Here is a 27,037-nt window from a genome sequence, read left to right as displayed (position 1 = left end):
TCATGGGTGTATACATCAATCTGGACACTAAAGCTAGGTACATTTTATTGTATGTAAATAACACCTTGGTAAAGTTAATTTTAAAAGAAAAACAGTGAGTAGGAAAAAATCATCATATAAGATTTTCCATTTTGGATGATGTAACTAAAGCAAGTCAAAGTCCTGGCATATCTACTAAGAGAAAACAACACCTAGACCACCCAGGAAAAGCAAGTACAATTTTTGAGTGATGAAACTGGAAATGAGCAGAAAATAAAATACATTACATGGGAATAGCCTGATACTTCAGGAGCAATCAAGAAGCTGGGAGGAAGACGAACTCCACCTGGTGTGAATTCCTCATGGTTGTGACTTGCTCTGCTTTGAGCGCTAGTGCAGCGGGCAACGGTCTCTTTGAGGCACTGGGTACATGTGGGGGCAGGGAGGATGTATTTACAGGGGACGGAGGGACCCCAGCCACAAAACCTTCTGGTGTGACTGTGTGGAGGAAGAGAGTGGGGCCTGTCTTATGTCTCCATCTGCTCGGGGCTGGCAGGAGCCCTGCTAGAGAGCCGTGCTCAGCAGCCCAACTGCGCTTATGATTTGTAAATAAAACAAAGTCAAACAACGACAAGCAAACAGTGTGTGGTGTGTCTGCTGCCCGAATTCAGCCACAGAATCAGGGAGGGCCGGGTGTGTCCGGAAAGCAAAGGCCTCTGAGGTCAGTGTAGTATTCTCGTTTAGAAATCAAGGACCCTGGTCTCCCCTTTGAAAACGAAACTGCTCACTGTGCAAAAACAGACCTAACATAAACAATGCCGCAGCCTGCTAGAGGATTCCTCCACTGCCGGTGGTCCCCACACGCTCACTGTCTGGCACTTCATGGACATTTCAAAACCAGAGTCATTTTAAGCCACATAAATCTGTCACTTCAGTAGAATTTGTACATCACCAAATCCCTGACTAATTTTTCAAAGATTATCCTCTGCCCAAATGAAGCCCAGGCTCTCAGATCCTATGTGCTTTCCTGGGCTGTTGTATCACCCATGTTGCAGCTTGTATTTTTATTATGTGAACGAACATTCTCCAGAAATCTTGAACGAAGTTCAATGTTGCTGAGACTTCCTAGAATATTTAGGAAACCAAATTATACTGGACATTGCTGTATACTCCTTTCTTGCAAACCCACCTAAAGGAAGGCATGCTTGTTCATATTCGTTACCGCCGTTATCTGATTAGAATGCAGACACAACCCTGGCCAGCTGGCTCAGTTGGTTGGAGCATCATTCCATACACCAAAAGGTTGTGGGTTTGACCCTTGGTCAGGGCACATATTAGGTTGAGGGTTCGATCCCTTGTTGGGGTGTGTACAGGAGGTAACGGATTGATGTTTCTCTCTCTCTCTCTCACTCTCTCCTTTCCTCTCTCTCTCTCAAATCAGTAAAACACATCCTCGGGTGAGGATTAAAAAATGACAGACACAATCTTACCCTCTATTTGCATTTGTGTGCTTCTCTCCCATACTTCTCCCTGGAAACTCAGATTCCCTTTACCTCTCTGAGGGTATACATGCAAGTCTCCTGAGGTCCATCCTTTCTATTTTCCCTGCTATCATATTACTAAACTTATCTTACTAAAGCATTGCATACTAAATACATCGACATTCTAAGAAAGCATTTGATTTTTAAAGGGAGAGGAGACATTTTCCAGTGCTCCAAGCCTGCTTTTCCAGATCTCTCCCCATTACCTTGCCACCACTGTGCACACTGCGCCTTCAGTAAACCTGACCGGAAGTAAAGACTATTTTTAAACTCATCTTCAACACTTTCTTCCTGATGTCTTTTTATTTGCACAGACTTCAGATTCCAGAAAGTCTGTCTCAAGTGTGTTAAGGTGCTGTCTCACATTTTCAGAAATGAGTTAACTCTTATAGTTCCCGCCTGGAGCTTGTCTTTCCATCCTGTCCTCTTTTCCAGTGCCACTTCCCTGCTTGCCCTTGCTACCAGGCACCTCTGCCCCATTATGTTCACCACCTTCAGCCCACCATCTACCAGATGTCACAAATTCTCTGAGGCACGACTGCCATGCCCGACACCTTACTATGCACACGCATCTCCTGCTAAGCGCCACTTTCTTCCTCTTCATGTGCCAGCTCTGCCCAGTGAGTGGCAGGTCTATCTTTTGTATTATAACCTGTAGTAAGGAACTGATCTATAGTAATACTATTGGTGTTTCATTCTCTTAAAAGGCTTTATTTGACTGGCTTATTCTGTTTTTATCTGTTGTCCCCTCTTCAATGAAGAAGTCATGTATGGGACTAGTAACATACTTAGTTTGGCTGAGTGATAGAATTCCACCAAATTCAGAATAGCCCTGCTTATTCTGTAATAACTTGGACATCTATAAAACATATTCAAGGGAGCCTGTTTCCCTGGCTTTCCTTTTCCTTGGTATAAGCTCTCACTTAAAGGATTCCTTCTCCTGTTCTCAGGCAATTTGACATCTGGTTGACCCACAAGAGACTATTCTGACACACGTGAGCTCTGGGAATCAATTCAGCTGAGGCTAAAGCTGAGACAGCCACTGTACCTCTGTGCAGTGAAGTCTGTAAACTTGATAAGGTTTCAGCTGAAACATATCATGAAGTTAAGTTGACGTAAAGGTGAGTGATGTTTTATTTTCTGAAGGTGTTCAACCACTCTTAGGTTTGAATATTGATATTCCAGAATTTTAGTCCAAATAGTTGATAATTTTATTATTTTTTTCTTTTTCCTAAGAGCGATGGGAAGTCTTTGAGATGTTTTGGGTGTGGAGCTGACAATATCCGATTACTGGCTTGTAATGGTCTCTCTGGCTGCGTTGTGGTGATCTGGTTGGAGAGAAGACAGGGAAAGGTGGAAGAGAGTTAGGAGGTGTAGGCTGCTGTTCAGGAGGGATGATAAAAAGTTAGGCAGGAGTGGTGACAGTGGAAGTGAAGAAACGATCTAAGAAATGGAAGAGAGATTTTGGAGGTGTGAAGTAGACTTCCTGTACGCAACTGTCTTAGTCAGCCCAGGTGCCATGAAAGGGCACTGTAGACTGGGGCGGGAGGGGCTTAAACAATGGACATTTATTTTCTCACAGTCCTGGAGGTTAGAAGCCCTAGATTCGGGTGTCAGCAGGGTTGGGTTCTAGTGGAAATCCTCTTCCTGAAGATGGACACTTCGTCATTGTGCCCTCACATAGCAGAGGGAGAAGGAGGGAGAGGGAGAGAGCGAGCTCTGTGGTATCTTTTTATAAGAGTATTAATTTTATCATAAAGACCCCACCCTCATGACTGCATCTAAACCTAATTGCGCCCTAAAGTCCCCATTGCCAAATACCATCATGTTGAGAATTAAGGATTCAACATATGACTTTTGGGGAGGGGGCACAACTCAGTTCATAGCAGCCCATGTGTGTACACATCCATGCACATGCACAAACACACACACACACACACACACACAAACACACACACCTAGAGTCCAGATCCGGAGTCTTGGTGATTGAAGACCCTTCAATCATATAGATGCGGGGGAAGTTGTTCTCTGGGTTGGAAAATTGATGTGATGTCCGCAGCGGTAGAGGTCATAGACTCACACACAACTAGCAAGTTAGATTACTTCTTCCATTAGGTCTCAGTAGAATAGTTAATAAAACGTACTCTGAAGAACTTTAGAAGCTGGAGATAGTATTAGTGAGGGCTTGTTTGAGAGCTTGATATATTGTAAGATATAAATGGCTGTCACATTATAAGGCTGATGTTCTGCTTGTTTTCTAAAAAATGAAGAGTCAGAGAATAAGAATTTATTAGTGTTGACCGAACATTCTCTTCAAATCACTAGATATGAGTCACTAGAAAAGTTCTCTCTATTTAAACATGGGTAGTACCCATAACTTCATTTTTTTAAAATGGCCAAAAATGACAAGTTTAGTCATGAGCCACATAAATTGAGGACCAGCTCTGTGCTGGACGACCTGCTCAGGACTTGGGACCAGTTGTGAACAAAAAAGACCTGGACTCAGCCTTCATGGAGCTTCTGGTATATTCGTGAATACAGATTTTGAATTAGTAGCTCCAAGTAAAGAGAGTGCTATAAAAAGGGAAGGATGAGTCAGACAGGGGCTTGCGCTGGGGTTGGATCAAGTAGTCTGGGGGGTGGGGGCAGGTAAGTCATCTTTAAAGATGCAAGCTTTGGGTGATGGTAGTTGGAGGATGAACAACAGTGATGTGGGTGAAAGTTTAAAAGAAGAGGTTTTCAGGCAAAGAGAGGAGTATTTCTTACACGTTTGGACATGGAGTATGGCTCCTTAGATGAAGTCATGGAAAAACAGTGTGATTAGAAGGTAGAGTGGAAAGGGGGAGCCGGTTCAGGATGAGGCTGGGGAGGCGGACAGAGAACAGAGCACTGACGGTCTTGTGAACCATTCTGAGAATGTCGGACTTTCCTGAAGACAATAAATAGGAAGCTAATGAAAAGCTGCAAGCCTGGGATATCACACTCAGGTTTCCTGATCTCCAGTCAAGGCATGGCTGTGACAGAAGTTATGACAGAGTAAAAAACATCTAAAGGTGTCACAAAGAGTAGTGACCACCTTGTGCCCTGGCTCTTGAATTAAACAAATTGCTGAGCAGTGGCTCAAAGAGGCAGCTACCAAGAGATTCTGACAGGAGGGAGTGCGGGATGCTCTATGCAGATGTGAAGACATTTTTAGGCCTACAAATAAATTAATCAATTAACACAAAACCCTATGATTATGATGCTTTGTACAAGATAAATGGAGTGGGAATACATCTATTGATTAGAAATCTCTGTATCACAGATAACAGAAAACCCAGTACTCAAATTAATTTAAATATAATTAAATTAATTGGCTCAAGTAATTGTCAGTCCAGAAGGAAGGCATTCTCTGAGGTCAGCTGAATCTGTGGACTTGAGCTCTGTTTCTGTGCAATTCTCTCAGCTGTACCTTCCTGCATGTCTTCTGAGCTTGCTTTCTGGGGGAAAATAGCTGTGCTACTGCATACAACACCTCCAGGGGAGGACAGTGGCTCTTCCTCTGAAGCTCAACTAAAGAAAGGGAAATGTATTTCCCCCAAACCCGGGCCTACATACCCATTTTTGAAACAATCTCTATGATTAGGGGATTTCCATGTACTGGTTGGCTTAGACCTGAGATGCTGTTCCCAGTGACCGTGACAAGCCTGATAGAATGGACACCCAATCAAGACAGGGAGGGGGGAGCATTCCTTGGAACATCTGGCCTGCATGGGGGAGAGGTAGACACTTAGACAAATCACGGTCCCATTAGGAAAGAGAAAGAGAGGAATGGATTCTAGGTAGAAACCAACAATCACACCAGGGGCTGGCGAACTTTTTCTTTAACGGGGCAGAGAGTAAATGCTTTAAGCTTTTAGGCCATATGGTATCTGTTGCAACTACTCAACTCTGCCCCTATAGTGCCAGAGCAGCTACAGATGCTATGTAAATAAGTGGGCATGGGCATGGCCGTGTTTCAGTAAAACTTTATTTACAAAAAAAATAGATCAGATTTGGCCCTTGGTTCATAGTTCTTTGATTCCTGACCTATACTATCTTATATTAAGCCCTACATTTTAGCTTTCTCTAGATTATTTTCCATACGAAAATTTCCCTTCATGTTAATTTTTAACCTTATTTTCGTTATATATAAAAATGCTGGGGTTAGGGATGTGTGGCAGTGAGTAAAAGCATTATAAGATAGTAAGCCAAATAGTGCATTTTTGCCTTAGGTCCTGCACCCTGCGGGTAGGTTCCCTCCCACATGGAGGGCTGCTTTGTCATGCTATGACATTTTCAGATGGTGTTATTTGAAAAGCTTTAAACTTAATCCAAATAAAGAGTGTAGACCTCTCTTCATATTCATTGCCTTGCACACTAACAAAGCTTTAGCTATTTTGCTAAATGTGGAGTTGGACATGAGTCATATAATTTTTACTAGTGGAGTCATAGCTGAATTAGAAAGACAAGACACAAAGACATGAAGGGGCATTAAAGGTGATGAATATGACATGTTGCTGAGGCTGGATGTCCAGTATTTGTAGGTTCTTCTGATCTTTTTCTATGTTGAAACAGAGATTGGAAATTAAATGCAAAGAGGAGAAGGAGGTGGGTTTACTTTCAAGTTACAAGAAGTGAAGAAAGGGTAAATGCTTTCCCACTGAGCGCAGAAGTGCTCATTTTCTGGCACTGAGTTTGACAAAAACTGATTACTGACTCGCTTATTTTCTTCAGATATCAGCTTGGAGAAAGTCAGGAGTTGCAAAATGGACGTTCAAGATCAAAACAGCAACTAAATCTGAAAGCCAGAACCAGGGAGGAAAAAAAGGAAGCTTTAGGTAGGAAATGGCAAATATTAGAAAAGCAATGTTACATAGAAAATGTTATAAAAATGCTACATATAAAATGAGAGATTCAGTAATACTGACCAACCATTAGACATCATTGCTGGCTCAAAAGAAATGGGGTGAGATGTGTTGCTCCCTATTTAATATTTGAACATGAAAGGTAGCTATGAAGATGGGAGAAATACTTCCCATTCACAATAATTAAGAAAGTATGTTTCTATATTTTTTCTCAATCTATTGACAAATTCAAGCTAGAAAAAAATACTTTGTAGATATTGCTTTTGACCAGATAATGATGAGGAGGTGCTATCAAGCCAAGTTACAATGATCAAGTCTTTGCTTATACCTGCCACTGTATATGTTTCCTTTTTCTCCTTTTAATAAGACAGAGAATTAGATGTTAGGTATGAGTTCCCCAAGAGCTTTCTCTATGCTCTTGTCAAATTAAAATTTTTACTAAAATATGTCACAATAAAAAATTATGGCCCTGGCAGGTATGGTTCAGTGAATTGAATCCCAGCCTATGAACCAAAAGGTTGTGGGATCGATGCCCGGTCAGGACACATGCCTGAGTTGCAGGCCAGGTCCCCAGTTGGGGACATGTGTGAGGCAACCAATTGATGTATCTCTCATATATCAATGTTTCTCTCCCTCCCTCCTCCTCTCTCTCTCTCTCTCAAAAAAGAAAAAAAAAAAAATATATATATATATATATATTTTAATTATGAGAGTGTGGCCAGTATCTGTGAATACCTGGATATTGGTAATAATTCAGAGTAATACTAAAATTAAAATAAATAAGATAAAAAGATGCCAAAATCTGGTATCAGCTGCTTTTTTAATGATAAAGCATATGGAGCCAAATGAGCCAGACCCCACCCAGGCTTCAGCTTGTGGAAACCCAGACTTATGAAGCCCAATGTTATCTACCAAAATAGTAAGATGCTTTTCTTTTTCTCTCTCCTCCCACTCCCTGTCCTGGTTGGAGGATCTATGACTTATCCTAATGAGGATACAGAGCACGCATCCCTCAGACAACTTCAAGTGCCTTCCAGGGGGCAAGAAAATTACTCTTTCTAGTTTCACCCCCCTCATTCCATGTTCTTGTAAATATACATATTTTTAATTTAGGAAAAACAGCAGGCTGCACAGAAAGGCCTGGGAGTGGCCCCGCCTGTTATCAGAGGTGCGATCCTTAAGAGTAATGTGATCAAGGGAGGGATGAAAACGGGAAGAATCTCAGACTGTACATCTTGGAAGTTCTCATCCTTCACGTTCTGCCTAGTTAAAAATCCAACAACCAAGAGGAATGGAAAAATATGCCCCTACTAAAGAATGGAAAAGGAAGTATATAAATCCCCCAGAACTAGAAATTAGACTAAAGCATCAAAATATTCTCCAAGCTCTAGACCCAGAAGTGGATTTACCATCCCAGTGTGTAGATAAGGAGACCTGGATTCGCCCACTCACCTAGACTTCAGATGAGAATTCAGTCCAGACAGATTTTATCTTGTTCAAGGATGTGAAGGGGGCGACATGCCTTCAAAAATTTGGAAGTGGGGTTTATTTAAGAGAATGCTCTAGAACAACATACAGAGATAGTGCTCAGACAGCCAAGGGGAAGCAGTCTGAAGATTAGCTTATGTAGAATCAATGTGAAGAATTCACTGAACTGTTCAGCCTTCTCAACTTGGTGAAAGATGCCATAATCTCTACATAGTATTAGAGAAAGAGAATAGACAGATAAAAGAGGGCTTGAGTTTGAGCAATGAAATTTAAGAAAGAGAAGAAGATGGAATTGCTTTCAAGATGTGGAAGCTGAGATATAGAAGGTCTGCAAGAAATTAAAGACATAGTAGTAGAATTAAAGCTATCCTCAAAGGCAGTAACGAACAAAATGAAACAATGTCATGGCAGCCAAGTTTGCCAATTTCCCAGAAAGGCATGACTTGGTGCCTATATTTTTCTTAGCCTTACTTTTGCCACTTACCCCTTGCTCTCTATTCTTTAGTTGCAGGTTTTGTTTTATTTCTTCAAATTCACCAGCCTCTTCTCAGAGCCAAGTGTTGCTTCTGCCTAGAATGCATTCTTTCCTACTCTTCACTTGGCTGAGTTCAAATCCCAGCTCAGGCAATTCATTTCATCTCTTGGAGACTCAGTCTCTTCGTCAATAAATCCAATTAACAGAATTTCTTCACTCTGTTGTCATAGAAATTAAACAAGCTAATAAATATGAACAGCTTAACACAGAGCCTGGTCCTTAGAAAGTGCTGAGTATACGTTAGGTGACAATATCACCAGGAGGGGTGTGGTGGAAGTTTATTTCTCTAATGACTGCCTCACTCGCTAGAGTAATAATTTTCTCCATTCAAAGATTTTGCCTTTGAAAAAATTGTCTTTATATATTGTACACCTAAAAGATGTATAAAAAAAAGGTATAAAAGTTAAAATTGAAACTATAATTGAAGGAGTTCAAGAAAGAGTTGTCTGTACAGAATAAGTCTCACTGTATTTCACTCAATTCACACCGAGATAGAGTCTAGAACACTTTTCAATGGCATAGAAGAAAATTTATCAAGCTACTATGTAAAGAAATAGTAAGAAAAAAAAAAACCCATGATTAAATAAGTAAGAATTAAGCTGGTGTCAAACTTCTTTAGCATAACCCTAAATGCAGATGATGACAGAAACCTCAAAGCAATTTTAAGAGAAAAGTTTGTGATCAAAGAATGTTATATCCTGTCAGGCATTTTTTTAAATATGTGAAGGCAATAAGAATGCATCTTCAAATGAAAGGATTCAGAAAATATAGGCATATATGCTTCATGGGGAAAAAGTCCTTGAAAAAGTACAAATTAAATATTTGGAGCTGGAAAAATAATCATAAAGGTATTGGTAATGTGAATCAAAACAGTTAAAATTGAGAGATATCCAAATAATGAACCTTTCATAACATAGTCACAAACAAGATTTGTTCTCACAGAAAAAGGTAAATTATTTTAATGCAAAGTGCTATGAGTAATCTAGGTCTATAAAAACATATTACGTTCACGAAGTCTGTAATGTGAATGAGGAAAAGAAAATGTAAACATGTGTTAAATATCTTGCTTAAATTAGGTGACTGAAGTTATTCATTCTAATTTTCAAACTGTAGGTTAAAGAATATATGTGAAAACTTAAGGGCTGTCTATCAGAGAAAAGTAAAGTAAAATGAAAAGGCTTATCTGGGTAGGGAAAAGGAGAGTAAAGGAAACAAGAAGCAAAACACAGAGACAAAAGAAAAAAACATAGAACAAACATAATACTTATAAGAGTAACTGTAAATGAGATACTTATTTTTAAAAAGATTTTCAAGTTGATATGTGACAAAACAAAGTCCAATTATTCTGTTTTGACTATCAGCATACCTAAAAATGATCCACATAGAAAAAAAAATTTTAATCCTCACCTAAAGACATTTTTTCATTGCTTTTAGACAGAGAGGAAGGGAAACAGAGACAGGCACACACACTGATGTGAGACCAAAACATCCATTGCTTGCCTCCCACACACGCCCTGACTGGAGATCAAACCCACAGCCTAGGTGTGTGCCCTGACCTGGAATCAAACTCTCAACCTCTCGTTGTATGGGATGATGCTCCAACCAACCGAGCCACACCAGCCAGGGCCCACATAGAAATTTATACTGGAAAAATGCTAGCAAAAAGAAAAGAATGAGTCCTAATATTAGCAGACTACAGAATTTAGGATTGAGAGCATCAAATGAGACTGTGAGACAGAGACCACCGTTTTATATTGTAAACACTAAAGGATGACAGAACACCAAGGGACATTTTTGTGCCAAAATCAGGGGGTAAAATATCTGTAAAGCCAACACTTTAAAAAATACAGGGAGAAATCTGTAGAAGCATGCTTATCACAAAATAATTAAAGAATTAGCAACAGTTTTTAAAAAATATTATTAATAAAATAAATTGTATCTTAAAAGTTACATTTTTAATTACATAATCTTCAAACAACAAGAGTGCCTTTTTACAAGGAATATAGAACTTTTAAAAAAGTATTATATACTGAGCCACAAATAAAATCTTGAGTATTAGAACAGAGAAATAAAAACAAATGTAGGGAAAAGAGAAGAAAAAAAAAAAGGCAATAGCTTTCCCTATTTACCACCAAGAAGCATTTAGAAAATATTGTGGAAAAAGATCCTAATCACTAAAACAATCTTCAAATATAGACTCCCTGGGAATTAGCTTCAAAATAAAAGTACAACTGAAGGAAAACCATAAAAGTTTATTGAAGAGTTTAGAATCAGATTTAAGTATGTGAAAAAATATATCCTGTTTGGAGGATAATATGAGCTAACAGTGAAAAGATATCAGTTGTCTCAATAACCTATAAATTCCCTGCAATGTCAACACAATAGGAATGAGATTTATGGGAACCTAAATTTCTTATTTGGGAAGAAAATGAGAAAATTGCCAAGAAACTTTTGAAATAAAGAGTAATCTGCATCCCTATATTCATTGCAGTGTTATTTACCATAGCCAAAATATGGAAATGATCTAAATGTCCACCAATAGATGAATAGCTAAAGAGGATGTTGTTTATAGTATAATATACAAAGTTCACCCTGGCTGGTTTGGCTCAGTGGATTGAGCGTCGGCCTGCGAGCTAAGTGTCGCTGGTTCGATCTTCCAGTCAGGGCACATCAGAGAAGGAAAACTCTGACTCCAAAAAACCTCCGCTGCCTTGCGGCATACCTCTTCAGGGGAAAGGCTAAGGGAGTAAACCCCGACAGAAAATCTGGAGCCGGAGTCCCTAAGGCGGTTTGACGTTGTAGTCAACACCGCCAACTCCTGCGGCGCACCTGAAGCCAAGCTGTATTGACTCCGTCTTTCCCTTGGACCCTTCAGCTGCGAAGAGAGGGGGGGTCTGCTGCATGGGCAACAGCAGACCCTCCATATCACCCTGCCCAGGCTCTGTAGCTTCAGCTTCACTGGAGAGGACACTCCAGCGTCATCGCAAGATGTCGATTCAACACGGGAGGAGACAGATACCGTGTCACTCCCGAGTCGGACTGCACAGCCATTCTCGGCGGTGCAGATAGACTCTTAAGAAGCTACACCATCATCTCTCGAGACGGACGGCTGCCGACAACAACAATATACAAAGTACTGTCACACAGCACTAAAAAAAGAATGGACCCTTGCTATTGGGACACCATGGATGGGTCCACAGAGTATTATGCTTAGAAAAATATCAGATAAAGACAAATACCATATGGTTTCACTTATATGTGGAATCTGAAACAAAACAAACAAAACAAAATAAAACAAAACAGAAACAGACTCTTAGAAACAGAGACCAAAGAAATGGTTGGTAGAGGGGGAGGGGCGGAAGGGGAACAGAGTCGATGTTACTGTGAAAAGTTTGCATGATGACAGATGGTCACATTGTAAGGTATAAAAATGTCGAATTACTGTACTCTATACCTGAAACTAAGGCAACTAATATAACGTATGCCAACTTTACTTGAATTAATTTTTAAAAATACTGTAAAAAGAGTAATTAGAAAGTATAAAAAGGAAAGTAAAGAACATCTGAGGAAAACGTAACAAGATTTCTTCAGTGGATACCATGGCAAAGGCAACAAAGATGTGTGGAGAAAGTGTGGCTTTTCAAAGAAAAAATAAAACAAAACCCAGCCTGGGCCAGTGGTTTTACAGGGGTCAGCCTGGGACCGCAGCCATGGCGTAACATTGGAACCTGTTAGAAATGTAGATTCTCAAGTTCTACCCCAGGTCCACGGATTTAAAAGTTGGGGTGGGGCCCAGGAATCTGTGTTTTGTGTGCCCTTCAGGAAACTTTTAGGCACACTGAAGTTTGAGAGCCATATGTAATATATTATATATAACAGAAATAGAAGTTACTGATTGCACAGTTGTGAAGCAATGGAATTGAGAAAATGAATATGTTCTAGACAACAGAATCTAAAAGGTGGACACAGAAGGGAGATCTTGTATAAGACCAGACTAAAAATGTCTAGGGTAGAAAAGTGGCTTAACATGAGTTCCTATTTTGAGTTACAACACAGCTGGATGACATTGAACTAAAGTCCCTTCCCACTTCATTTCGCCAAGGTCCAGATGCCTTAGATTCTTTGTCTTTGTGATGCCGGGGTGGGACTTGGTGACAGGAGAGTCCTTTCCATCCTAAAATGCTCTGAGTCTAGGACCAAACTGTACATCCACACAACTCATCTGGAGATGTGCTCAGTAGACAACTTAATTTTTTTATAATTTAACTTCGTTTCTATCTCAATACCTCATCTCTCCTGCTTGCAGAAACCAGAGCTCAGTTGATTCTCAGAAAACCCATTTTAGTATAAATTACTTCTGACTTTCCTGGCTGGTTTAGCTCAGTGGATTGAGCATCGGCCTGCGAGCTAAGTGTCGCTGGTTCGATCTTCCAGTCAGGGTACATCAGAGAAGGAAAACTCTGACTCCAAAAAACCTCCGCTGCCTTGCGGCATACCTCTTCTGGGGAAAGGCTAAGGGAGTAAACCCCGACAGAAAATCCGGAGCCGGAGTCCCTAAGGCGGTTTGACGTTGTAGTCAACACCGGCAACTCCTGCGGCGCACCTGAAGCCAAGCTGTATCGACTCCGTCTTTCCCTTGGACCCTTCAGCTGCGAAGAGAGGGGGGGTCTGCTGCATGGGCAACAGCAGACCCTCCATATCACCCTGCCCAGGCTCTGTAGCTTCAGCTCCACTGGAGAGGACACTCCAGCGTCATCGCAAGATGTCAATTCAACACGGGAGGAGACAGATGCCGTGTCACTCCTGAGTCGGACTGCACAGCCATTCTCGGTGGTGCAGATAGACACTTAAGAAGCTACACCATCGTCTCTCGAGACGGACGGCTGCCGACGACGACTTCTGACTTTCATACCCTCTTCCTTCCCAAGGTGTCACTGAAGTTGAAGGCTGTACTTAGAGCACGGTGTGGGGTTGGGTCGGGGAGCATCCAGTCCACATCCTTCATCTGTCCTAATGGCAGGCAGATGGCATCCATTGGGATGCTCTTTGCTATCTGGTCCTCAGGATTGGCCATTTCTCCGCATGCATACATGATGGGGTTCCCAGAATGCCACCCATGCTTCAGCTACATGGTCCATCTCCTCCATTTTCTGTCATAGCCTGTCCTTTTCCTGGTGATGAGACCCCTTCAGATCCACCGCCTCTTATTTACTGAACTCCAGTGTCTCTCATTCCATTTTGCGACGATGGCAACTCTGAGAGGCTGTTTCAGATACTCTGCCTCTTGCATACAAACCATCAGTCACCATTCAACTCTCTCATGTGATTGGTGATGCCTGGGAGGCTGCATTTGGTTGGCACTGTTCAGCTGCTGACCCACACAGACATTTATATGGATTTTGAACACAGATACACTCTTTCTCCCAGTCTCTTCTAGGAGTTGTAGAAAAATTTTAAAATTCTTTGGAATTAAAAACTCATAGATAAGGAAATCCTAGACTTGATTCAACTGAAGAATTACTGACTTAGAAGATGATACCAAAAAAATGACCTAGAATACAGCATCCAAGTTATTTTAAAACAAGGAGAAGGGTTTTAAGAAATGGAAGATAGACTGGGAGGTTCTAACATATATCTAATAGGAACTATTATGTAAGGAATAGACAAGATAGCTGAGAAGTAACATTTAAACAAAACATACTTTTTTGGTCAGCAAATGGTAAATGTTTGTAAGTGCTCCATTAGCAATTTATAAGAATGTATATCCTGCAGTTACTAGAAACAGTGTCCTGTGCATGTCCTTTAGGTCAGGTTTGTTGGGAGTGTCATTCAAACAATCTATATCTTTATTAACTCTTGACCTGCATAGTCTATGTCAATGACACAGGTGTATTTATTTGCCCCGTGATTGTGAATTTGTGTATTTGTCCTAATTTTCTTGCCAATTGTTACTTTATTTTTGGTCATCATATGCACAGACATTTAGAAATATATCTCTCTGGTGAGTTAAAATGTTGGTTATTATAACTTATCTTTTAAAAAATCTCTAATAACACTTTTTGTATAAAGGAAAGTTCTGGAATTAATATAGCTACACTAGCTTTCTTTTGGTTAGTGTTTTTTATGATATCTCTTTTTGCCCTTCTTTTTACTTTAAACCTTTCTGTGTCCTTGCTGGATGTCATTTATTTAAATGTCATTTAGCTTTTATCTAATATGACAATTTTTGACTTTCAATTGAACAGTTCATCTGTTTACATTTAATGTGATAACTAATACATTTGAGTTTAAAACTACCAGCTCACTGTTTAATAGCACTAGTTATCAGGAAAATGCAGATCAAAGCCACAATGAGCTAACATCTCATACTTGTTAGAATGGCTCTCATGAAGAAGATGCCAGGTAAGTGCTGGTGAGGAGGTGGAGACAAGGAAACTCTGTACACTGTTGGTAGGAATGTAAATTGGCACACCTATTAGGGAAAACAGCGTGGCAGTTCCTCAAAAAATTAAAACTAGAACCATCATATAATCCAGCAATACCACTTCTGAGAATACATATACCCAAAGGATATGAAGGCGGGATATCAAAGAGGTACAGGTACTCCTATATTTATTGCAGTATTATTCACAATAGCCAGGATATGGAAACAACCTAAGTGCCTATGAACAGATGACTAGATAAAGAACTGTGGTATCTACATGCAATGGAACATTATTAACCATGAGAAAAAGGCAGTCATGCATTTGAAGCAACATGCACACACCTTGAGCATATTATGCTGAGGTAAGTCAGACAGAAAAAGACAAACACTGTGTATATAACTTATATGTGGAATCTTAGAAAGCTGAGCTCATGGAAACAGAGTAAAATGGTGGTTACCAGGGGCCGGGGGCTGAGGAATAGGAGAGATGTTGTTTAAGGGTACAAATTTGCAACTAGTAGATAAATAAGTTCTGGAAATCCAATGCACAGTATAGTTATTATAGACAACAATATTGTGTTATAAAAATCAAACATGCTAAGAGATTAGATCTTAATTATTCCTGCCACAAAAATAAAAAAGAAACGATAATTATGTGGCATGATAGAGGTGCTAGCTAATGCTAGAATGGCAATTATATTGCAATATAAATGTATCAAATCAACGTATTTACCTTAAACTTACACAATGTTATCTGTCAAATATATTTCAATAAAACTTTTAAAAAATAATAAATCTAGCATCTTACTACCTGCTATTTGTTCTGTGTTTCTATTTTTTCCATTTCTTCTTGCCTTCTTTCAGATTAGTTTTTATTCCATTTAATCCTTTTCTTATTTCAAAGAGTTAGTGGTTATCCTAAAGAACATCACATATATGTATCAATACCTAATATTAATTTATATTTTAACCATCTTCCTGGACAAGGCAAAAGTCATAGAACTCTAAGTCCTTTTACCCTCTGACTTATATTTCTTTTTTTTTTTTTAACCAGAAAACACATTTATTAAACGAGCTTGTTTTGTTTTGAAGCACTAGCTTTCAAGAAAGGAGGGAAGAGGATTTATTTGCCTTTCCTGGCCTTAATTTTCCTTAGATAGAACTCCAGCTCCTTGCCCTCAAGCACATAGCCGTCTGCTCGGCCACACTGGCCTGGTCTTAAAGCGATGCATGCAAGAAGCTTGCCCTGCTGGAACTGCTCCTCTAGAAGAGTGCTGATTTTGGCATTCTTTTTCCTTTCATCGTATTTCTTCTGAATTTTCTTTGATCGTTTTTTGTTTAAAATCTCTTCCTCTTCAGGAGTCAGCTTGGCCCCTTTCTTGCGGCCCAGGGGCAGTGCATAGTGGGACTCGTACCACTGCCGGAACGGTGTGCTGTCAATAAGCGCGATGTAGTTCTTTCCTAGGGTCTTGGTGCGGACCAGTTCGTTGTTGGATGGATTGTAGACAACAGCCATAATCCCTGTTTTCCGTGTACAACACTCTGAGCCCCAGGAGAAGTTGCCCACGTCCAGCCTCGAGGCTCGGTACTTCTTGTTGCCTCCCCGCACACAAACTGTGTGTATGCGGCAGGGGCCAATCTTACTGTTGGCAGCAGGGCGTCCCAGTTCATATTTTCGCTTCTTGTGGTAGGGCTTCCTCTTGCCCCCGGTCTTGCGGCGCTTGTGCCAGTTGTCCCGAGAGATGCCCATGGCTTGGCGCCGGCTGGAAAGAGAGAATGCAAAGAGATCTGACTTATATTTCATTGTTGGGTCTTCCCTGGTTCATTGCATTGCAAATTGATTCTTTCTATATTTTAAAATTCAATAAGACATTATTTGTTTATAGTTGATATTTACATAAATTTATCCATATATTTATACACATTTTATATTCAAATATCTATAGACCTTAGTTATATCTTTCTTTGGGGTAAATAGGTGAGGAAAAATGTGGCTTTGAAATCTTAATGATGTCTCATAATGCCTTCAGACTTATTGCCTAGTCCTTGTGGGCAAATACTCAGAAGCCTGGAGCCTGGCATGTGATGTAACAGGGGGCCAACAAAGCAGCAATTAAAGTAACTCAGGAAATCAAGCCTGAAGGATGGCTTCATCTGAAATTGTTTGATTTTGTTTTAACAGCATCCTCCCCTCTACCACTTCATATATCCTAATTAAATTTCTAAATTGAAATAATTTTATTTCAGGATTTTGTAGCACTGCTTTGAAATGCCTGGGAATATTTTGAATAAAGCAAATGCAAAGGGAAGAATCACAGAAATGAGATAAGCCAGTCAGTTCAAATACCTGAGTGAAATGTAACATTTTGTAGGGACTCTAAAGTGCCACAACCCACTCGACTTCAGCAGGGGTTAACAAAGCTGGGTTGGTAACGAAGAAGGCATTTGAGGTGGTCCATCTGTGAATGCAAGGAAGCTTTCCTGATCTCAGGCAAATTAAGTCAGCTGACATCCCTCAGCAATACGTCCTTCTGGAGTCCTAGAACTGGGACCCCAAGCATAAAGTTCTCCTTTATCAGATAAATGTCAGTAAATGGGACACTTGGGTCCTGCCCTTCCCCTTGGCATTGGGAGAGCGGCGGGAGCGTTCCTGACTGCGGCCTGTGCCGCTAAGGCAGAGCAGGCTGCTTCTCCACCTCCACCCTGACTTGCATAGGTGTGCTCTCCACTTCATTTCAAACTTCAAATGGGAAAACGTGTTGGGACATGAAGAATCCAAGCAAGTTCTGAGGTCTTGAGACCTTGTCCATTGTGGTATTTCATTGCAGAGAGAATCCTTTGGCCCTTCTCAGCTCTGCTGCCCATTGTGAGGAGGAGGGCAGAGCATGGCAGTTTCAGCAGCACGAGTTTCTTTCTCTCCTTGCTTCACAGTCATTTCTATGATGGTGTAAGTCTGCCTGCAGGTCTTCTCTCTGCTAAGTCCTACAGTCTGGCTGCAATTGAAAACTCATTCCTATAGGAAGACATGACTTTTACCCATAATAGGCTGTGGATGGAGAGAAAGTCATAAATGCAAAGGTTTAAGCTGTACTTCTCTCTCTGTTCCCTGTCATTAATAAACAGCACAGGGACTGAGCAGAACTCAGATCTTATCCAGAAGGAAAGACAACAAGAGGCAGGATATGCACTGTTTGTTGACTAGAGAAAGTAGGAAGTCCTATGCACATCCTCAGACCCTTGTAGAACCAGGCTGGGTTCTTCTAAGAAAAGGGAGTCCTCTCCTCTCTGACATTCTGTGGCCCTTGTTTCTTAGGATTGCCAGAGTTGGCAAATGAAAACACAAGACACCCGTGTACTGCTTGGCACATACTTATATTAAAAAATTAATTGTTGTTTATCTGAAATTCAAATTTAACTGAGCTCCCTGCATTTTACCTAATAATCCCTCCACAGCTTATGTTGTGTCTTATTGCTCTGTTTTTCATTGCTCACTATTTGTTGTGTGTCAAATATTTACCTTCAAACACTGCAAACTCTCGGGAATCATCTCTAGTTCATAATAGCACCTGACTCAATGTTGAAGTTGTAGTATGACCAGATTAACATAGGTTTAATTGGGTTTGACTTGGACTCTTTCATGTCCCTCTAGACAACAGGCTTGAAGTTGTCAAGAAAATTAGATGACCCAGCTCATAGGATCTAAAGATGCCTGCAGGTATGTCATTCCAGAAATAATGCTGTCAGACCTGTCTATCCTGTTATGCCAGCAGGAGTAGCAGCATGGTTGAGATCAGTGTGGTCCAACAGAAATATAATGTGAGCCCCAGATGTAATTCACAATTTTCTAGTAGCCACCTTTAAAAAGTAAAAAAAATAAATAAATATGTGGAATAAATGTTAATTATATATATCATTTAATTTAATTTATCCCAAACATTGTCATTTCAACATGGGGTTAACTTAAAGAAATTTTTGATAACATATCTTACTTTTTCATATTGTCTTCATAATTTTATGTATATTAAACATTTATCACATATTTCAATTTGCGTACTAAATTTCCAGACATACTTTATTTGTATTTCATAAAACTTGTGATTGAAAAGATTTACAGACTGGATTTATATCAAATACTCAAAAGTTTTCCAATACCTAAATCAAACACAGATTTTTTTACATTTAAATGAAGGAGTGTTAAATAAAGTAAAAAATTAAATTCCTCCTTCCTAACTAGCCATATTTCACCTACTCAATAGCCACAGTTTGGGCCTTGAGAGTCTTTGGAGCATCTTCTAAAATCTTCTTAACCCAACAAATGAGGCAAATAAAACAAACCTACAATCAGTGGGATCTCCCCAGGGCCCGGGACCCACAGACACCCGGATTCCCTGCAGTTCCTAGTAATTCACCTTGGCTGCCGCAGCAAATCCCTCCTGAGTCACTCTCTTCCCCTGTGACAAAACCAGACGATGTGATTTCACTTGAAAGCCCCCGAATGAGCTAACACCACCCATGCTGTGTGAGTGTCTGATTATGCAGGCTGATTTGTGGGAGATGTTTTCATTTCAGAAGCCCCTGTGCGCATCTTCCTGGAGACCTAGTACTGCATCTCAGTCATGCGAGCGATCTGAACAGTCAGAAAATGCGAACGCCAGAACCTCCCCCGCAGTCCAAACAGTTTGTGGACTATGTCTAAATAGTCTGGTGCGCTAACCACAACTGAGGAATTTATTAGAGCATTAAAGTACTGTAAGAAAAATGTTGTCATTCAAAGGCTGGGGGGAGGAGTGGAGTATTATTCTTAAGGCCAGACGCTGGGGCTCTGGCAAGAAGGCAAACCGAGTGGAAGGATCCCGGGATCAAAAGGTGACTGCGAGGCATCTAAGGGAGAGCGCGGCTCTGATATTTGTGGTTTCCTTTCCAGCGGTGGAATTCGGCACAGCCCTTTGAACAGCTGCATAGCCAGCTCTGAGGCCCCGCAGGAACGGGGGTGGGGTGGGGAGGAGAGGGTGGATTCCTGGAAGTCACAAATAATGGGGGTTGGGCGCCCCTCTGTCTATTCGGGGCCAGACTCATCATTTTTAATTGTCTTCACCCAGCGCAGGGCATCCTAACCAGTAGCTGGGATCTCCAGGTGAAATTCAGTGTATGTCTAAGGTTGTTCAGATGCTCACATAATTAAATAAGAAGAAAAGCAAACAGAAAGAAAGACAAAAGTGTACACATGAAAGAAAGAGCTGCAAGATGCTAATGTAAATGGAAACGTATTTTCTTACCCAAAGCATCTGATGAACTACTTGTGCTGTGGGTCATTTCATTTTGATGGCTTGTGCAAATAGCTCTCCTTAAGCACTTTCACCCACTCAATTGATTTCCCAGAGAAATAATAGGTTTTCACTCTTTATTTTCTGACCCTTAACATTATACATTGAGAAAGCAAGTAAATTTAGAGGCAGAGAAGAGATAAAGTGGCTTAATTCCCTCCTTCACACCCAGGAAAGACTGGAGTCTCGATGAGGGGGAACACATTTGTTTGGTCATATCATCCATTTCAATAGAGCACCTAGTATGTATGGGGCTCTGGGGTAGGGTAGAGAAAGCCGGAGGTGGTTATCATTTGATAGAAACTCCAGCCTCCTCAACTTTTATGACCTTAGGCCAATTTACATTTTTTAAAGCTCAGGTTCCTCAATTGAAAAGGCGGGATAAGAAGAAATGGATCAAGGAGAAAACCTATGTAGATTAGTCAATCGATGGCATCTATGATAATCATTATTCTTAAAAATGAGTCATCATCCTTCAATCCCTAGTAGATTTTTCTTTGGTTTGCCAGTTTTGCTTGCAAAAAAGATGTTGTTGTGCCTGGAAACAGGTCGCAGCCATTTAGATTTGGAAAGGATTGTGCGTTGGCCTGTTCCCATCTTGCCTCCTTTTAAGATGAAATTGCCTGAATTTCTTGGCCGAACTCAAAAGCCACTCCTAAAGGAGGAAAGATACCTTTCTGCACACAAGGGGAGAAGGTAGTGAGATCCTGGGAAACACTTCTTGTTGGAAACTTACCATTTTCATATGAATTACATGGAAATCCAGCAGCAGAATCTTAACAACAGAGAAACCTGCTGGAAGCCAACATGACTTGGAGCAAAGCTGCCGGGCAGTTTGGGATCACTTCAGGTTTCTTGCTAATCTAATTCCCCAAGTCCCTGTGAAACTCAAATATACTTAATTTTATTTGAAACATTTTTGTTGCATTGAGATATTTTACATTTTTTTTGCTATTATCTACTTTCCTTTCAAACTACAAATGTAGTGTATATTTACTGCAATAAGCCAAACTCCACAGAGATACACCATTTAGAAGGATGGTTATCATTCTCCAGATGTTCTCCTAGCCACCTTACCAGATGCTCTTATGAACTGAAATATTCTTATGTTTTCAACATATGTGATTATGGCAACCTAAAATAGTGATGACTCTACGTTTTCATTTTCCATATGTAGTCTGTCCTCATGATTTTCTTATCCTAATTCATTAAACCTCCTCCAACCATTGCTTATTCCTGATTTTCATTGGAATAGCTTTATATTATATAAGATGTTGGCTTTAGGTAAAGTCATTATCAATTTGAAGAGCTTTCTATTACTACTTAGGATTTTTTATTAGGAATGAGACTTGATGAGAATTATCAACATGATTGGCTTTACAAAATCAGCTTTTGGTTTTATTTTTAATTTTCAATGAGCTTTTTAAATATATCATTAATTTTGTCTTTACCCCTATTAATTCTCCTTTTCAAATTTCTTTAGTTTTATCTTGATTTTTTAATAACAGTTTTTTAAAGATATAATTCACAAATCATACCATTCATCCATTTAAAGTGTGTAATTTGATGGTTTTAATATACTCACAGACATGTTCAAGCATCATCATAGTCAGACTTAGAACATTTTTCATCACATGGGAAAGAAACTCTACACCGTTTAGCTATAATCTCCAAGCCCTCACCTTCCCCTACCCCTGAAGAATGATTAACCCGCTTTTTATTTATATCGATTTGCCTCTTCTGGACATTTCATATAAATAGAATCATGCAATATGTTGTCTTTGTGGCTAGGTATTTCACTTTGCATAATGTTTTCAAGATCAATTTATGCATGTATCAATAATTTCTATTGTCAAATAATATTCTGCTGTATGGACATACAATATTCGTTTATCGGTTAAGAACTTCTCATTATGGTCACCTTTTGGCTGTTATTAAAAAATGCTGCTACAAACATTCATGTACAAGTTTTTATGTGAACATATGTTGTCAGTTCTTGAGGTAAGTATTAAAACAAGGAATGGAATTGTTGGTCATATGTTTAACTGTTTGAGGAACTTCCATGCTGTTTTCCAAAGTGACTGTACCATTTTGCATTCCCACCAGCAGTGCATGAGGGTTCAGGTTTTCCCACAGCATCTGCAACACGTATTGTATGGCTTTCTGATACTAGCCATCTTCATGGATGTCGAGTGTATGTCATTGTGGTTTTGATTTGCATTTGCATGATCACTAATGATGCTGAGCATCTTTTCATGTGCATGTTGACCATTCGTATATCTTCTTTAGAAAAATGTATATTCGGTTCCTTTGTTCACTTTAAAAATTGACTTTTCTTGTTCTTATAAATCTTCATATATTCTAGATACCAATTCCTTATCAAATACAGTCATGCACTGCTGAACAACAGGGATATGTCGAGAAATGTGTCGTTAGGCAATTCTGTTGTTGTGCAAACATAGAGGGCACTTACACAAACCTAGATTGTATAGCCTACTGCATACCTAGGCTGTATGGTGTCGCCTGGGCTGTGAAACTGTGCAGCATGTTACTGTACCGAGTACCGTAGGTAACTGTGACGCAGAGGCAGATGTCTCCGTATTCTAAACATAGAAAAGAGGCAGTAAAAATATGATATAAAAGATGAAGTGTGTGTACTCGCTGGGGTGGTGGGGGAGGTCTGAGGGGGGAGGCCACACGAGGAGGGAGAGAGGGAAGGAAGAGAAGGGGAGAGAAAAAGGAGAGGGGAGGGAGAGAAGGGGAGACAGAAGAACTGGACTTGGAGGACAAAGAGATAAGGAGAAACAGAAGGAATAGAAGTGAGTTTGTGTGCAGAGTGTGTGCATGTGTGTGGTGTGCAGGGGTGGGTGTAGGCAGGTGGGCGGGAGGCTACCTGGCTCTGCACTCAGCTGTGGGCTGGCGGGTGGACAGTACACTGAGCTCCTGCCTATTTAAACCACTCAGAGCTAACCCTAAATTTAGTGTCTTGGGTGGGTCCAGCCTTTACTTTCAACATTGCAAATACTTCCATTGTAATCTTATGAAACGACCATTGTGTATGCACCTTTTGTTGACCAAAATATTGTTATGTTGGGTGTGCCCGTACAAGACTTGCAGATACTCCCTCTCATTCTGTAGGCTGTCTTTCACTTCCTTGATAATGCACTTGGTTATGTACTTCAATGTAATGCCGATAAAATCCGGTGCATCTGTTTTCCTTTTTTGCTCATGCTTTTGACATTATGCTACCAAATCTAAGATCATGAAGATTTGTCTGTGTTCTTCTAAAAGTTTTATAATTTTATCTCTTATATTTAGGTTTCTGAACTATTTTTAGTTAATTTTTGTGTATGATGTGATGTAAAGGTACAAATTCATTATTTTACATGTGATTATTCACTTGTCCCAAACCATTTATTGAAAAAAACGATTCTTTCCCCCATCCTTGTGGAATATCAATTGGGAATAAATGTATGGGTTTATTTATAGACTCTCCATTCTACTTTATTGGTCTATATGTCTAGCCTTATGCCAATACCACACTGTTGAATTACTATAGCTTTGTAGTAGTTTTTAAATTTTTTTTATGTATTGATTTGAGAGAGAGAGAAAGGGAGGGAAGGGGAGAGAGAGAAAGAGATGGATTTGATTCATTGTTCCACTTATTGATACATTCATTTGTTGTTTCTTGTATGTGTCCTAACTGGAGATCAAACACTCAGTTTTGGCACATTGGGATGATGCTCTAACTAACTGAGCTACCCAACCAGGGCTGCTTTGTGGTAAGTTTAGTTGTTTATTTTACTGTTTTTAGGATTGTTTTGGCTATTCAGGGTCCCTTGCAATTTCATATACATTTTAAGAGTCTACTTTGATTTTTTTTGCTTGTTTTCTTTCACTAGTTCATTTACTTTAAATATATTTATATAAACAATGAAAACTTTATAAGGCTAAGACTATTTTAGATTCAGTGAAAATTCACTGATTTTCAAATTTTCTTTATTTTCAATATATGCATTTAAGTCTATTCATTTCTCTAAATATTGTCTTATCTGCATCCCACAATTTTTATGTCTAATTTTCATTATCATTTTGTTCAAAATACTCCTAATTTTCAAAGTAATCATTTTTTAAGAAATGAGTTATTTAGAAGTAGTTTTATGAATTTTCAAATATATGGGTATTAGGTACTTGGTTCTCTTTTGATATTGATTTCTAATTTAGTTTTTATTGATTTTTAACTTAATACAAATAGTTAGTGAATGTGTTCTGTATTAATTTAACATCAAACATCGTCGAGGCTTGCTTTTTATTCCCCACCTTGGATGTGGGCTGTTTCCAGGCAAAAGTCACAAACTTAGAATGAGTTATCAGGAACCCACACTCCCAGCAATTGGGGGAGTGAAGACCTTGGTCCTGACTGGAGAGCTAGTGGATACATCAGAGTAACTAAAATAGTTTTCCACTATGATTTTTTGTTTGTCTATATCTCCTTATTGTTCTAAATGTCATTGATCTTGAGTCTATGTTATTAGCTATATGCAAATTTATAATTACTTCATATGACTGATGAATTGGACCTCTTGTCATTACAAAATGCTCTTTTTTAAATCTGTTGTCATGTTTATTGAAAAATATCTATTTTTTCTGATGTGAATATAGCTATAATAGCTCTTTTCTGTTTGATGGTTCCATGATATACTTTTATGCACCCTTTCAACTTCAGTCTTCCTGTAACCTTTATTTTACTTTTAACTTTTTAAAGAAGCATATCGTGTATGCATGTATATGTATTTGTGTGTTTGAATCCAATCAGTCTGTCTTTTAGTCCATTTGTATTTAATGTCATTACTAATATATTTAGGTTTGGATACATCATCTTACTATTACATTACTTATATTATTCACCTCATTAATGTCTCCATTTTCTCTCCTTTCTTGACTTATTTTAATTTTTTATTCCCCGTTTGCTGTTAGTATAGTAATTATATACTCTTTCTTCTCCTGAAATTACTATTACATTCAGGACTTATAAAAGTCTAAAATGAATAGATAATTTACTTTTTCCCTTTACAGTAAGTTTAGAACTCTTAACTTCATTATCTCTGCTCAGACTGATTTGTCATTTCTGCCATATATTTAATTCTTAAAAATGTACATGTCACAAGATGTTATTACTATTGTTTTATACATTCCATATTAATTTAGATTTACTCACATATATTTCTTGTACATTGCTCTTTATTCCTTTCTACATCTTTGAGGTTCTATTTGTAATCTCATTGTTCTTGGAAAATACCTTTTAGTTCTTTCTTTAGTGTGTGGGCATGTTGGTGATAATTATACAAATACATACTCCATTATTAAAGATAGCTTTTACTTTGGAGGAAATTCTAATAGGGCAGTTATTACTTTTTACATTGTGAGATAAAATTCTACTAACTTTTGGCTTTGCTTGTTTGGATTGACAAACCTGCTGTCTATGCAATGTTTCTCTTGTAAAGATAATCTTTTTTTCTTTGACTGCCTTTAAGAATTTTCTTTCTCAGTGTTTTGTGTTTTCAACACGATGATGTGCCTGCTTTTGAATTTCTTTAATATTGATTTCTGTGGTTCATAGAGGGCTTTTTGAATATTTGACTTGTCTCATCAGTTTTAGAAAAATCTTAACCATTTTCTTTTTAAATGTTTCCTGTACCACCTTTCTCTCCTTAAGTGTACACAACACATTTAATATTTTTATTACTTTGTTTCCTACCCTATTTTATGTATTATTCTTTTCTGTATTCTTTATTTCACTTAGTTGTAGCCTTCATTTCTTCCCTTACGCTTTTGCCAAACTCAATGAGTTCTCTAAGTATCCTGATAACCAGTGTTTTGAACTCTGCATCCTTTTTTTACGCTCCATTCTGGCTATTTTCTTCTAGCTTATCTTCCTGTTCACTGATTTTAGCTGCATCTAATTTAACATTAAACTCATCTAAGTCTTCATTTTGGTTTTTGTATTTTTCAGTTCAAGGATTTCCATTATTTTCTATTGTTTTCAGTTCTCTGAAGAAATACTCAATTTTGCCTTTTATTTTCTTGATCATGTTAAGAATAGCTACTTTAAAATCTGTACCTGATTAGTTCATTATCTGGATCTCTGTTTATTGTTTCCTGATTTCTCATTTTTTTAATGAACTCCTCCCTGAAATGGACCATGAAATCAGTTTGTATTTTTAGTGCCAAGAAGCTGCCAAAAGTAATGCTAAGCTCCTTAATTTTCCATCCACCATTTCTAAGTAATCATATAACTTCTAATTAATGAGGTAGCCACTTCTCAGTTCAATTTAATCTTAGTTTTTATCCTATACTTATTTTCTGCCTCTTAACTCTGAAAACTTCAAGCATTTAAAAAAAATTTTTGCTTGGATTTTCAGGTTATTTTTTGTGTAAAGAGTCCACCATTACATTATCTTGCTTTTTGTGTGTTGTTTTTTCTCCTTCCTTGCTTCTTTTTTTCTCAATTAAGGGTTCCCTTTTCCTTAATTTTCTCATCCCAACTTTTATTCTACTGGCATATAGTTTTACATATTCTTTATTATTTTTTTAGCCATGACCCTTGGAATTTTATTATTTACATTTAGCTTAATAAAATCTAAAACTAAATAATATTTTATTTAGAAATAAAACTATTTCTATTTGATTACTTGTTCCCAACTGCATGTTATTTTTTGTTCAGTAGTTTATTTTTCTTCTTTTTAAGTCTTCAAATATAGTACCATAAATATTACTATTTCTCCAAACATAACTACTTGGATTAAATTTTTACTTTATCATTACTTTGTGCATCAGAAAAAATTTCTATCTTCTTTTTC

The 27,037-nt window shown here is 38.8% G+C and overlaps 1 pseudogene; it reads right to left on the bottom strand.

Moving 5' to 3' along the window:
* Nucleotides 1-15,942: 15,942 nt before the first annotated feature.
* On the bottom strand, nt 15,943-16,633 carry LOC149997532 (small ribosomal subunit protein eS8 pseudogene; annotated as a pseudogene).
* Nucleotides 16,634-27,037: the final 10,404 nt, after the last annotated feature.

Source organism: Furipterus horrens, unplaced genomic scaffold, assembly GCF_987537825.1.
Source record: "Furipterus horrens unplaced genomic scaffold, mFurHor1.1.pri manual_scaffold_11, whole genome shotgun sequence".
NCBI classification, from domain to species: Eukaryota; Metazoa; Chordata; class Mammalia; order Chiroptera; family Furipteridae; genus Furipterus; species Furipterus horrens.
The sequence above is the reverse complement of the archived record's forward strand: the minus strand, read 5'-3'. Positions and strand labels throughout refer to the sequence as shown.